General features: G+C 38.1%; 1 protein-coding gene across 1 annotated transcript in view; it reads right to left on the bottom strand.

Moving 5' to 3' along the window:
• Window positions 1-14,179, bottom strand: part of scfd2 (sec1 family domain containing 2) — a 162,050-nt gene that overhangs the window by 143,135 nt on the left and 4,736 nt on the right. The window lies entirely within an intron of this gene.

The raw sequence follows: 14,179 nt of genomic DNA, 5'->3' as shown, positions 1-14,179 counted from the left end.
GATTTCTAAATCGTCGGGATTTGCTTGTTTTCATATTGAAGTGTTCTCTGTAGTCATACATGGATACATGTCATAAATACGTGTTCATTTGCCATTTAAACCTAGCATATCATTTTAATTTTAACCAGCTTTATGTGTCTCCCTCACTCTCTGCGTGCCCGCTGCGCGTGTGACAGGGAGAGAGAGTGCACCCTCTTATTCAAGTGACCGTGAGAAAAAGGCACTTATTGATGAAAACATAAAACAAGCAACTCTGAACAAACACTTCAATGTTCACAATGAACAAATCTGAAAATATGTCTCTTACCTCAGTTTCAGTGAGCTTGTTTACATTCAGCTGAAATATTCTCCACTGAAGTTTGTTAGCGGTGGATACTGATATAGTACACATAACTTGCTCTGGCTTTCAAGAAACAGGAAAAATGTGAACTTTAAATAAATAAATAATTACATGTGTAGAAAATTTGCATTGTAGGGATGTACATGCAGATTTCAGATATAAAATCAGTGATTGAATGACTAATGTTTACTCACTGAAATTAGATGATTTCCTATTAAGTCAGTATAGGGACATTGAATGTTTGGGCATAGCAATATGGCGGCGCAGTGGCTTCACTGTTTTGACATCATCAGCAATCCAGCTCTATATTATATATCAGTGATGCTTATTTGAATGAGAATTAAATGCCAAAACAATTGCATCAATATTCTGGTGCCCGTTTATTTGCATATTTATGGCAATCATTGTATGTGCTCAGTTCAATTAGTTTTATGGTAGGCTAATCCTTGTAACATAATCCTGATGCACCACTCACAGATAGAGAATAACAAACTTTTAACAGATGTAAATATGTTTCAACTAACACAAAATCAACACACATTTTTTCACAACTAAACACACAGGCTGAGTTGTGCTTGTGATTATTTGTCTAAATGGGGTGGCAAAAATGATATAGCCAACAGAACAAGAACTTTCAAATGCTCTAACCTAGAATGTACCACTATTGCTAGGCCACAAAGGGGAAAAACAAAAAAAACCAAACAAACCAAAAGCCAATGTGTTTATATTTATTAGGAATATGAGTCCAGAAGTTTACTGATAAACTACATGAAAAAGCAACTAAGAGTTTACTCTCTCCATGAACACCATGTTCAAAAAAATCCATGTCTACTGAAAACAAATCCAAAAATGACCATGATTGGTGGAATTGGTTTGATTGCAGATTGTTAGGGGTTTTCACTCAAGATACATTATTTTGGTCCCTACTTTTTAATTGTTGGTCAATGATATGTGCTAGAACATGTGCTCAAGACTCCTGCTTTCTGATCCATTGTGCTGCATCTAGATGTTTCTGAACACAAAAACTTCATATGTGAATGTCCCCTTCATCACTTCACTCTCTGCTGACTGTTTATCATTTTCAATCTCCAAACCATCTATAAGCAATAAACAGCTCGAAACTAAAGCAACTTTACAATCATTTTTCAGCAAGATTTTCCTCATTCACCAAATTAACTACCCTTATGAAATGTCCTAATCAGACATCATCATTCTGTTCATCATCAATGGCTCTTCCTACCTTTAATTGGCTCCTAGATTGTGTGTGTGTGTTCCAGCTTAAATGCTGATTTTCATGTTAATAAGCAGTGGAAACTACAAACACTCTTGATGAGGATTGTGACAAAATGTAATACTTTATTCTCCACTACAGGAGGTGGGCAGCCTAAGGAAAGACTTCATGTAAATATATTTACATTTTCATTTCATTAAACAGACGCTTTTATCCAAAGTGGCTAACAAATGAGGACTAATACAACAAAAGCTATTCACCCTATAGGGGCACAGTAGTGCTCAAAATTCCAGAATTGCTCAGAATAGACGATCAAAAAGAACAAGCTTCTACAAAAGTTCAGATGATGCACTGTAAGGTAATACAATGAGAAGGAATGTTTTTTTGTAAAGAGTAGAAAGAGAAAGTAGAAAGTGCTCATGGAAGAATGGAGTCTTTAGCCATTTTTGAAGAGCGATTCAGCACCTCTAACAGTTTTGTGTACTGTAGATCCTTCCACCATTGAATTACAGTGAATATCCTGTAAAGGTTCAGGAGAGCGATTCTGTGCCTCTTTGTGTTGGTACCTTGACTCCACTCACTAACTGACAGCAGATTTCTGGAAAGAATATAGCTTTGTAGAAGCGATCAGAAGTAAAAAAGTGCACATCCAGTGACTGTTCGATACCTGGAACTTGATGTACTGTTGCTGCAACTGGCAGCCAGTTGAGTGAGAACAACAGAGAAGTGACATGTATTCTTTGGGTTCATTGAAGACTAAACATGACGCAGGATTTCTGGATCATTAAGAAAGTTTTGACTGAGGTTGCACAAGCAGGATAGCAGGCTAAACAAGCATTGCAGAATGAAGCAGAACAAATAAGCAGATAATTCTTGAAAAAATTAGAAGAGGAGATGAAGGTTAGGAGACAGAAAAAGTGATGATGACATGAAACAAAGGAGCAAAAATCACAAGAGCGAGGAAGAGGTGAGACAAACGACGGCGAGCGACGGAGGGTGGGGTTGTTTCACTGACACTGAAACCAAATGTTAAACCTGCTCTGTTATTCCTTTTGCTTTCCTCTCTTTCTCTCTCTCTCTCTAACAGTTGCCATGTGTTGGATCACAGCTGTAATGTGTTCCAGACAGAGTGCTAGAGAGAGGCCCGGCTCCATTACTCCAAAAACGAGACAAAAAGAGGGGGAACAAGACATAGAAGGGCAAAATCCAGCACAATAAACATGAGCGTTGTTGTTCTAAAGTGCAGACTTGAGTCGGGAATCATGAGTGGAGAGAGTTGCAGATAACACAATAGTGTGAACTGGCTCGGTCATCTGTGAAAATGAGAAAGGCAACAATGAGAGAGAATTTTGTTGGACAGACTACAAAAGAAGGGAACAAGTGGCCAACATGCATGGCAACTCCTTTAATACTGTTAAAAAAAAACATCCAAGGAGGATACCTCATGAAGTTGTAACCAAAAATATATGATAGCATTTTTGGTCACTGCACAATTACTTTATTTAATCCACTTGAATTAAAATAATCATGGCTGATTGTGAATAGTGAATTTCTACAGTGGCATCTGTCACTGAAAACTATGGATTTTGAATAATGCTGCATTCACATCATGAGCAAAAAGTTGTTGCGGGCACCTATAAAAGATCTATAATGAGCCAGTAGACGTCCAGGGGTTTAGACAATTCCAGCAACCTTCAGCATCTACAAATCTTTGAAATGCAGTCAAGTATACTGTATGTCGGTAAGTAGTGTCCAGAGCAATGGGGCTGATCTGCTTTTGCATGTCGTAAACAGATGCACACATGGTAAGCATGGTTTACATGCCAGAGTTAAGACTGGACCCTGTGTGTGCATGTGTGTGTATGTCGACTCTGCATGTATTCCAGGAAGACGAGGGGTCCACTTGGAATGCATTGGAGGGGCAGTATGGTTCCAATTTAGCACCAAATCTCCCTCCTCCTCTTTACTCTGCCTCCCCCCTCTCCTGCAGTGTTCCCCAGGCTATATGTCCTGACAAGGGGGTTCAGTGAGTTTGTATATATGTTTGTGTGAATGCGTGTGTGCTGCATTATTCCTCTAACCTATGGAGGGCAGTGTTGCTTTGCAAAGATTATTTGAGACTTGAGATTTTTATTACCCATTCCCCCTACAACCTCCCTGTACTGTCCAGTGTGTGTGGTAGGGTAAGTTGAGGGTTCCTGGAAACATGACTGAGCAGTTTAGAATGGTCTTCAACTGACTAAGTATTCTTGAATGCCTTAAAATCTGTCTACATGCACTCACAGACACAAAATGTGACCAAACGTGTTTGCACTTTAAAGAAACAGTAAATTGCTATAATTTTTGTGATGGGCAGACTGATTTAGTAGGCGGTGGGTCCATGTTTATTAACAATGGGAAACAAACAACCTCCAGACACCATTACGAAAATCTCAATAATTGGCAGCATTCAAACTAGGTCAGTTATTCTCCATTACATGCACTTCCAGGACTCATGACACTACATTTCCATACACATGTTTACACATGCACATGGAGCCAGATGCTCCACATGCTCATTAGAAACTGTAACATAACATTGAGAAAAATAAACTCAATAATAAGATTCAAATAAACTAAGAAAAGACACAAAGCAACCAAAAAAAATTATTATTCATTTATCACCAGAAATACAAACAAGTTCACATGGATGCATGCACATGGGAGTGTGAACACATCCTGAAGTTGTTTCTTCATTTCATATCCCAGATGGGGTTTTTTTTTAATCCCATTTTTTTTTTTTTTTTACTTTTTCTATAGAGACTTTATTAAATTATGAAACTCCATTATAAAAATACAAATGATTACATATTTAAAACTATGTTTTAAAGCATGTTTAAAGAGTGAAATAAACAAACTATTTAAATGTAGTTTTGAAACTGAATTCAAATTTTCCTTAAATGCTGCCATTTCCACCACACCAAACAATTTTGGCCCATAACAGTTTTTTTAAAAGTTAGTGTTCTTGTTTACCAGGTTGACAAGTGTCAGTAAAGATCATGCTCAAGAAGATTTTTTAGAAGGTAAATATCATTTGTGAGCAGAACACTATTTGAGTGTAATTTCCAATCAAGCTGCAATTTTGCCAAATTATGCAAAAAGTATGATTTTTGTATTTTATGCATTTAGGACACAGAATGAATCAGCCATTTTACTAAAAAAGAAAAGAAAAATTTAAATGTCCTTTCCATCACACCACTAAACAATACACAATAAGAATTTAGAAAATGGAGGAAATGACAATGTGGTGGGAATTTACACCAAAGAAAGAAATGGCAAAATTGACAAATTTAATGAGGTGCATGTACATACAAATGTACATTGTTAGTAGTCAAGTCAAGTCAATTTTATTTGTATAGCGTCTTTCACAACACACATCATTTCATAGCAGCTTTACAGAAGATCAGGCATTAACAGACAATAAAACTGTAATGTCTATAAAGTTGATGAATCATCATTGTGCAATTAGATAAAATACGATTGTTTATCGTATTTCAAAATAAGTAATTAAATAATAATTGTATTAATAACCCCAGTGAGCAAGCCGAAGGCGACTGTGGCAAGGAACACAAAACTCCATAAGATGTTGATTAATGGAGAAAAATAACCTTGGGAGAAACCAGACTCACTGTGGGGGCCAGTTCCCCTCTGGCTAGCATCATGAATATAATGTAAATATTACTTGTGTATAGTGCAAGTCATGGTTTAAAATTATTAAACTAGGTAAGGGTTAAGGGTCAGTGTTTAAACATCGATTGTGTTTGAACTGTAAGATTAATGACCAATGTCTTTGAAGTCTATCCTGGATTAACTGTAGTAGACAAATTAAATAATAAAAAAAAAAGAGTGTGAAAACTGTATCTTCAATTTCCTTTCTAGGAGTAGAAAAGCTTTTGATGCAAAAGCTAAACTAAAAGTGCCCGAAAAACCCATATACTGTACAATCTGTATGTCATTTTTCAATGTTAAAATACTATTTCTGTGTAATATGCAGACGCAACTATGACCCCATTTACACCTAGTATTAAGATCTGTCTCAGGCGATCCGATCAAATGTGGTCAGATGAGACATTGCTGTTTACACCTGGTTGCTTAAATGCGTCTCCAGTGACCACTTGTGTTCGGATTTCGAGGGGTAGGTTTCTGATATCATGACGACATATATCTATGTAAGTGTTTTACTGCATGGTAATACACGTTTAAAAGTCAGAAAAGACAGGAAAAACCAAACAAAACCACTGTGCTGTTCCTCTCAGATGCAGCTGAATTTGAATCTAAGCACAAACAACATTAAATTTTTTTCCATTGCTTTAGGGGAGAAACTGGGCTTCAGATGTGTGTGCATTTGTCATCGGTGTCTCTGCATGTTGATATCTGACACACATACAAGATCTGTGAAGTTCTCGTGCTTGTGTATGTACTGTATCTGCTTTTCCACCCCCAAATTCTGCATGCTACCATCAAAGTTTAAATGCTTGTTTAAGCGCAGGGTTGATTGACAGGTGAGGGAGGGCACAACTAATAGCATTAGTTTGGGACGGGACTACCCATTTAGATTTAGACAATTTCAGATGACATTATTTTTGCAAATCCATTTGGTGACTCTAGTGGCACAGAAATTACACATCTTTCATATTTGATTCAAAAGAGCAGAGGAAATTGAAAAATAAAAGAGTGCTAAAAGTTTCCTAAATCTGAAGTTAGATCTCCAAAGTTAGATTGTCTTTTCACTTCAAAGACAAATGTCACCAGTCTCAAAGAGATTGGACACAGACTATTATGTAAGCATCATTTGGAGAAATACTGGAGATGGCACGTGAAGGGAGAGTCTGTACTTTCGTAAATTGGTTTGTTCCGGCATTTAGATCTGTGGAGGATGAGATTATGCAATTGGTGTGTTTTATTGATAACTGCAGCTGTATCTATTGGTTTTGTTTGATGTGCTTTTGCAGACGCTTTGAGTTAACAGGTATCTGAAGTTGGCTCTGGGTGATCTAGCAATAAAACTTGCTTCTTTGCAGCAAATGTTGTTAACGGTCTCTAAAAGGGCATCACCACTTCTTATAGGGTGATGTAACGTTCTCAATTTTGTGGTTGTCTGTCCTTATAAATGCCAGACTGCACATACAAACATGGCTATAAAGACATGATAGGACTCTGAAATGTAACCATGCTTGCTGTATGATTGGCATTTTGAATAGCTCAATTAAAGTTTACAGCCATTTTTAGTGTCTATCATCTCAATCATCTCCATAAAGATAAAAATCAATCTGCCAAATTTTAAATAAATCTAAACGTGTGAGACGATGTAAAGAGAACAAAAACGCACATCACAAATCTTTCTCATCTGTGACTCATTTTGTTTCATGTGAGACTCCCTGAGCAGAAGATAAATCTCAGAGATTAGGTGCTAACCTTTAACACACAATGAATGAGGGCACACTCAAAGATCATTACTGCCCCACGCACAGTCCGCTGGGGCCTGGGGGTTTAGAGTTTCTGCATATATGAGTATTGCATGTATACATTTTTTTTTTTTGTCTCTTATGATAACCTATGATACAGTGCAGACTCTTACCTTGACATGATACTGTGGTTATCGTTCAAATTTGTCAAAATGAGAGACAGATGTAAAAAAAAAAATTTGCATTCACTGATGATGTTTCCTTACAGTGGGGTGTGGTCCATTTCTCTGTGACTAACCTCTCTCACACAGCACAGAGCACCTTTATGGTGATATGCTGAGCAGCTTTAGTAAAACTTAAGGGTTTAATGGTGGAAGGATAGGGAACGCAGTGGTGTACATGACTGTAAAACATAGGGTAGAAGCGAGATGGAGGGTGCATTATACACACCCTCACATAAGCAAACGCCACTTTGTGCCAGGATATGCGTAGCTCCACACACAAAAATCAAAAGCAGTACGGCTCTACCGCAATACCAAGAACAACCTATAACACATTTATACTGTACAAACCTAACCATCACAAAAAACTATCTGCATTTTTACATTTAAAAAAATATATATATAATTTATTATGTTTATTAAGCGATTTAAATAATGGGGACACTAGAAATGTTCTCATAAACCACATTTATAGCATAATACCCTTGTAATTACCAGTTTGTAACCTAACAAAATGTCCTTATAAACCACCCAAACCCACCCACACGCACACTTATCTTACTTTTAAGTACATGTACAGTATGTACACCAACACACACTCAATATCTACAAGTCAAAAAACTAAATCTTTGCCCAACTGCAACTGTCTATATGTATGAGCAGGAAATAGGTTGTTTGATTGCTGTATTAAATCAGGGCAAGAAACAGCTCTCCTATAGCTAATCAGACATGAAATACTGAAATCCACAATAACCGAAATTTCACACACATCAATCCCACCAGAGACTGCATACGCTACCATTTCAAAAGAATATTCAAGTCCTCATGAAGAACGGATTTCAAACCTAACCTTCCAAAACATAAGCAGACATGGCTTCCATTAGACACTCACATTTCTCCCACAACCACACTGAAAACACAGAGATCTGGAAGCTGCTGGAGTCAGACCTAAATAGGCACAGTGTAAAACCAGACTGTTATTAAAGCCAGAGTTCTCACAGCCGAGAAAGAGAAAGTATCCTATCAGCAGCCCACGCTGGTCGCAATGCCTGAAATGACCACCCGTAATAACACCAAATCCAGCGACCCTGAAACAGAGCCAACAATTACATGGGAAACACAGTACAATAAAGAAGGCAAAATTAACACACAACCCACCATTAGGAACTTAAAATAAAACCTTTTGTAAATATTTTTCAGAGCCTAAGCTAGGCTAGAATAACACAATGCCAATAAAATTCACCTGAGCTGACAGGAACAATGCCAATATCAACACTACTGGGCAGGGCCATAAAAACCAAGTCAAAACCATTATTACTTGAGGTGTTTGCTAAGACAAGCACAACTATCACTTTTTCTCACTCTCAAGGTTAGGAATCTGATCCAACCCCAAAGCCGAAGTATTAAAGACTCCTCTGTGGGGGCAGGGTAGCTCAGCGAGTAAAGACGCTGACTACAATCCCTGGAGTCTTGAGTTTGAATCCAGGACATGCTGAATACGGCCAGGTCTCCAAAGCAAACAAATTGGCCCGGTTGCTAGGGAGGGTAGAGTCACATTGGGTTATCCTCCTCGTGGTCGCAATAATGTGTGGTTCTCGCTCTTGGCGGGGCACGTGGCGAGTTGGCCGTGGATGCCGCGGAGAATAGAGTGGGCCTCCATACGCGCTGTCTCCGCGGTAACGTACTCAACAAGCCACATGATAAGATGTGCGGATTGACGGTCTCAGACGTGGAGGCAACTAAGATTCGTCCTCCGCCATCCGGATTGAGCCGAGTCACTAGAGCGCATTGGGAATTGGGCATTCCAAACTGGGGAGAAAAGGGGATAAAAACTAAACAAATCTCCTCCGTTACGCAAGGAGCCATACACACCAAACACATTTTTGCATCCATTTGTACTGTTTTCTATGTAAACATGATAGACAGGGCTCTTTTAACTATTGCACAATGTCACTGTTTTATAGACTGTGTGTCAAGTTAAAAATAACTTTTTGAGACACCTGTGTTTTGCCCCGTTGGTTGCACAGCATCTAGCTTTTTTGAAGCGCAATGACGTTTTTGGTCTGAACAGCCCCTAACTGTTCCCAAACCGTTTGTGGTACAGACATGAACGATACCATAAGTTGTGCAGCTTATTGAGGAAAGGTGTGTGATTACTTTTCTAAAGAATTAGACTTATGAATTTTGCCTAGTGGACAATAAAAATAAAATCACCTAAACTTACATTGAATGAGAGAACCAAGCCATAAAAAGGAACCAGAAAATCAAAAGAGACTTTGAGTATACTCTATTGACTTTGGCTAGTAAGTAATCACCCTGGCAATCACTCAAAACATCCTTGCATTGTAGAGGCAAGTTTTGCATGGGCAAGCACCACTTATATTTTCTTCAGAAAATGAAAAAACAAACAAAAAATGTGTTAGGTCTCTCCAACAGTGGATTAATGAAAAAAAAAAAAATTTAAAAAAACTTTGATTATATGTTTGGATGATATGTCTGATATTTGCAGCCTGATCTTGTGCATGTTCTTTGAACGGTTAATATTGGGCTGGGAAAACTCGGTCAGAAATTAATGATGCTGGTGTTATCCAGCAGAGCCAACATCCATCCATTTAAGGACATTATGAGTCTGGGGAGTTGAGTTCTTCTCTTGAGGATCAGCTGAGCCCTGTCAGAATGCATCAAAAGCTTCATTTTTTTTTGCCTGGAGCCTGTCTAGACTCTCTAAACAAACCCCAGGCTTGTGACTGGCTTCCCCACTGAGCTCAAGCTAGAAACACACACGATCACATTGAAAAGACTTGGCTGAGTGGAACTGGACCGGTTCTCCTCCACTGAGTCCTGCAGTTCCAGCAGAGAATAAACTGGGCCTTAAAGAGATAGTTTCCCCAAAAATGAAAATTCTGTAATCATTTACTCACCCTCAGCTCGTTCCAAACCTGTACAAATTTCTTTGTACTACTGAACACAAAGGAAGATATTTTGAAGAATGTTTGTACAAACAGTTGTGGGGCACCATTGGCTTCTATAGTATTTAAAGAAAATGTCATACTATGAGTCAATGGTGCCCCACAACTGTTTGTACAAACATTCTTCAAAATATCTTCCTTTGTGTTCAGCAGAACAAAGAAATGTGTACAGGTTTGGAACAACTTGAGGGTTAGTAAATGATGATGACAGTATTAACATTTTTGGGTGAACTAGCCCTTTAAGAAGAGTGAGCCAGTTTAGAAATGGAAAAATTAGGCAAACACACACACACACACACACACACACACACACACACACACACACACACACACAGTCACCCTTTGTCTAGAATTTGCAGACATGTACTCTTGACATTTTCTCAACCAACTTCTTGAGGTATCACCCTGGGATGCTTTTTAATGCTTCCCATCTATGTTAGGCACTTATTGGCTGCTTTTCTTTATTATCTGTTCCAAGTCATCAATTTCAAAAACTTTTTTTTAATTACATTTTAGTTTAATAATGAAATAAATTAATATGGTGGCACAATTATATTTTTGTCTACAAAACTAATTTCAAACATTTAAGCATACGCATTCAGATCAAAAGATTTTTAAGATCATGAGAAACATTTGAGTTTCACTTTTGACCGGTATGTTTATATAAAAAAATATTTTATTATTATTTAATTTATTTACTTTTTTGAGTAACAGAAAGGAGAAAAAATTATAAGGAAGTTTAAAACTGCAAGCACATACATGTAGTGACACTGCAATACACTCAAACATGAAGATGATTCATTAATGTGCACATCAAGTCATGCATGCCAGAATGTACACATTTTGAGGTGATTTGCGCACACACCTACACAAGTATTAACAGATAACTAAAAACAACATTACAAGACAAAATTTATTATCTCAATGCAGTCCACACTACAAAAAACTAAATAAAGGATAAAAAATAAGATGTCAAGAGAGAAGTGTAAGAAAAGTTCAATTAAAGTCACACTAAATTATAATTATTGTAAAATGGATATTTCCAGTCTTAAATGCTGATTGGTAAATACAGTGTGCCAGTCAAAATACACAATACAGTAACAACAAAGATGCTGTACACCATATCACTGTGCAACACCCATACTGCACACTGTGCCTACCAACAGCCTTAACGACCCTGACTATATCTAGGGTTTGAATTCTGGACGACAAGTCATGAGGTGTGCGCACCATCCTGACAACTGAGAGAGCAGCACTGACTAACAGCCAATGAAAATGTAAGAGCATAAGAGCACAAGAGGAAATGCAGAGGGACGTTGGATCCAAAACAACCCCATTAAACTGCTGCCCACGTCTCCCCAACCACTGTCTCATCCGTTTTTTTTTTTTTTTGCTTTTTCCCCAATGCTGTGTATATCACGGCAAAAAAAAGACCACAACCCATTCCTTCATGTTGTTTGTTGATATTCTGTCAAGAATCAACTTGTGAATACAGTCTAAGAGGAGAATGATCTGGTAATTGACGTACATAGCCTGTGATTATTTCTGTGAATATGTACCAACATGACAGAAAACATGAAATTGGGAGTCTTTACAATATAGAATGGTGTTGCCCTGCACATAATTATAGGTGGATCACAAGCAAATATTTAAATGCTGCATAATTGTGAAATATGGCTTCTTTAAGTCAAAAAGCTCTCCAAATGGAGAGTTGCCTCCACACCGTCTGGCTAACAGCGAACTCATGTATATTTACTCGGAGGCCTAAAGAGTGTGTTTGTACTCAGCACTGCGGTGCTACTGTAACCAGCTAATGGCTGTGAAGGGATGTGGGCTTGGAATACGGCATGTGTGGTTTTGAAAATGTGTCTGCATCTGTGAAGGTAAAACAACGACTTCAAAGCTCGCCAACAGCAGTGATTGATCAACAAGATTTAGACTGCTGGTTTTTATAAGAGCCCACAATGCAGAAATGATCAACTGGGAAGCATGGGTCTGGAATTTGCAGTTCAATCAATGGCACAGCTTATATAGCTGTTCCCAAGTTAACTACAGTTGGGCGATATAGTGAATATTCATGATTTTGCTGTCGATATAAAATTTAGCAATATCGTAAACACTGCGAGGATTGTAGTGTGCTTTTTATTTCGCAACAACGTTTCCTAAAGAGTGTGTTATTATACTAATTTCATGATCCTTCAGGGCTGCACAACTCATCAAAATAACAAAAAAAAAACATAAAACCATGGTTAATTTGACTATGGTTACCTATGGTTAGGATTAGAGGTTGGTATGTGTATATATATATATATATATATATATATATATATATATATATATATGGTACCGTGCAAAAGTTTTAGGCACTTACAAAAAATGTCTTCAAAAATAATTAAATAAATAGTTTTCATGTATCACTTAATAGTTAAAATTATTAAACATAAATTTTTTATATATATAATTATTAAACATAAAAAAGCTAAATCAATATTCGGTGTGACCACCTTTGCCTTTAAAACAGCACCAATTCTCTTAGGTACACCTGGAGTTTTTCTTGGTTGTTGGCAGATAGGATGTTCCAAGCTTCTTGGAGAATTTGCCACAGTTCTTCAATCTATTTAGGCTGTCTTAATTGCTTCTGTCTCTTAATGTAATCTCATACTGATGCAATGTTCAGTGGGGGGGCCATGACATCTGTTGCAGGGCTCCCTGTTCTTCTATTCTAATCTTTTCTATTTGCTAATGTTTGGGATTCTAACATTTATATTTCCTATTGATACACTAAAGCTGAAGATATAAATAACCATCTTAAGACAAAATATTCTTGTAAAACATCTTATGTGCCTTTTGCACAGTACTGTGTGTATGTATATATACACTCACCTAAAGGATTATTAGGAACACCTGTTCAATTTCTCATTAATGCAATTATCTAATCAACCAATGACATGGCAGTTGCTTCAATGCATTTAGGGGTGTGGTCCTGGTCAAGACAATCTCCTGAACTCCAAACTGAATATCAGAATGGGAAAGAAAGGTGATTTAAGCAATTTTGAGCGTGGCATGGTTGTTGGTGCCAGACGGGCCGGTCTGAGTATTTCACAATCTGCTGAGTTACTGGGATTTTCACGCACAACCATTTCTAGGGTTTACAAAGAATAGTGTGAAAAGGAAAAACATCCAGTATGCGGCAGTCCTGTGGCTGAAAATGCCTTAATGATGCTAGAGGTCAGAGGAGAAAGGGCCGACTGATTCAAGCTGATAGAAGAGCAACTTTGCCTGAAATAACCACTCATTACAACCGAGGTATGCAGCAAAGCATTTGTGAAGCCACAACACGCACAACCTTGAGGCGGATGGGCTACAACAGCAGAAGACCCCACCGGGTACCACTCATCTCCACTACAAATAGGAAAAAGAGGCTACAATTTGCAAGAGCTCACCAAAATTGGACAGCTGAAGACTGGAAAAATGTTGCCTGGTCTGATGAGTCTCGAATTCTTTTGAGACATTCAGATGGTAGAGTCAGAATTTGGCGTAAACAGAATGAGAACATGGATCCATCATGTCTTGTTACCACTGTGCAGGCTGGTGGTGGTGGTGTAATGGTGTGGGGGATGTTTTCTTGGCACACTTTAGGCCCCTTAGTGCCAATTGGGCATTGTTTAAATGCCACGGCCTACCTGAGCATTGTTTCTGACCATGTCCATCCCTTTATGGCCACCATGTACCCATCCTCTGATGGCTACTTCCAGCAGGATAATGCACCATGTCACAAAGCTCGAATCATTTCAAATTGGTTTCTTGAATATGACAATGAGTTCACTGTACTAAAATGGCCCCCACAGTCACCAGATCTCAACCCAATAGAGCATCTTTGGGATGTGGTGGAACGGGAGCTTCGTGCCCTGGATGTGCATCCCACAAATCTCCATCAACTGCAAGATGCTATCCTATCAATATGGGCCAACATT

The sequence above is a fragment of the Xyrauchen texanus genome, chromosome 30 (genome assembly GCF_025860055.1).
Source record: "Xyrauchen texanus isolate HMW12.3.18 chromosome 30, RBS_HiC_50CHRs, whole genome shotgun sequence".
NCBI lineage: Eukaryota > Metazoa > Chordata > Actinopteri > Cypriniformes > Catostomidae > Xyrauchen > Xyrauchen texanus.
Note: the sequence above shows the minus strand (reverse complement) of the source record. Positions and strands in the feature narration are given on the sequence as shown.